This window comes from Geospiza fortis, unplaced genomic scaffold, assembly GCF_000277835.1.
Source record: "Geospiza fortis unplaced genomic scaffold, GeoFor_1.0 scaffold201, whole genome shotgun sequence".
Taxonomy (NCBI): Eukaryota; Metazoa; Chordata; class Aves; order Passeriformes; family Thraupidae; genus Geospiza; species Geospiza fortis.
In genome coordinates, this window is record NW_005054440.1 from 1,082,766 (window position 1) to 1,084,473 (window position 1,708).

The window sequence follows — 1,708 nt, forward strand, 5'->3', positions numbered from 1 at the left end:
AGCATCACCGCCGGGCTCCCGGCTCCGCTCCCTCCAGGGCGCGGGGGGAAACCCGTCCCGCGAGCCCTCCTTCCGCCGGACCGACGTTTTAACTCCTCTCCGGTTGTCCTAAAAACTCCTGAGCCTTGTCCCTCGGAAGGCAAGCCGCGGCTATATGCGTAGTGTCTTGCCTCTAATCTGTTTGCAGTCATGAATTTTCAATGTTAAAAAAAGCTAATAAAATTGATTCAGGTAAGATGCGCTTAATAAAATAGTGACATAATTACAGTTTGTACATAATAATACATCTGTAGTATTATAACCTTGGCTATGAGTTATGAAATCAGTGTATAGGCCAATTAGCCACATACGATTTTTTTAACTAAGACACTATAAACACTGGTTTTAAATGTCCTAATTAGTTACTTGCTCATTAATTAACTTTCTGATTAATTGTGTAGCAATCTAATTTGCAGATGAGGCACTTAAACAGTGATACCTTGTAACTCTTTCGCCTTTAAAATTCGTAATTAAAATACATTTTGCAACCGGTCGGTCCGCAGGTTTGGAGGGAGATGCCCTGCCAGCGGGGAGGCGACTCGGACGACCCCTTGCAAAGTTTGTTCCCCTTGGGTGGTGCTGCGGCGCTGTTCCCTCGCCCTGGAGGAGGGTGTGGATCTTCACAAACGCGGTGTGGCCCCGAGCCCTTTCCGAAGAGGGTATCTGCTCGGTATCTCATCCTTCGAGTCGTTTTTCGCCCCTCACTGGGGAATCCACCGTGGCTTGCGGAATGGTTTTCCTCCGTTTCCCCACCCCCATGCCCACTGGCATCTGATCCGCGAGGGGTGATTTAATGTGCCGGACCACGGGATAATGGCAGGAGTACATTTAAATCACTGCCTGGCCGCTACAGTAATACCCCGTGGCGGTGCCATTAGCATCAGAAAGCCAGGCACTGTCATGAATCGCTGTTTTCCACCAGAGCCATTGTGGCCCGGGTTTGTCTCTGGTCCCAACCTGCAAAAGCCTTTAGCCCTTATGGCAGATCATTCTCTAAGTGAATAGAGATGAAGGCAGGGATATTAAGTGACTCTATAAAACATCCCGGACACAATTGTGTGATTGATGGAGGACAAAGTGGGAACAGCAGGACACGGGATCCTGGGAGAAGCAGCCCTGTCAGTGCGAGAAACCCATCTCTGGAAACAGCTTCTCCTGGTGGAGTTTGCAGTCTATTTGTATGAGTAATCAGCTGATACCCCTCTCTGTCAGCCGTGTTTACTCACTGATTTTCTCAACAAGACAACCATTGACACTGGATGGATGGGGCTAATCTGGCGCAGAACTGGCGGCTTTGCAGAGGCTACAGGTCGAAAATAGAGCGCCGTGCCAGCTTCACCTCGCCTAATCTAGCGGCTAATATTTATTAGAGCCAATTTAGACCGCGTTCCCGCAAAGAGCAAGGAAAGGCCCGGGTGCAATTAATAACACAAGCAACAACAATTGCCAGGCACATCCGCAAATAAAGGACGCAAAGAAACGCAGAAGAGGGGGCAGCCACGGGCACACCGCTCCCGAAAGGGGATCGGGGCTTCTCCAAAAGAAAACCAAAAAAACCTAACCCCTCAGAGCACCATCACAAAACAAACCCTGGAGGGAGAGAGGCGAGACAGCCATCAGGGGAGCGCACTCACGCACACACACACAGAGGCACACGCAGACCCTCCTG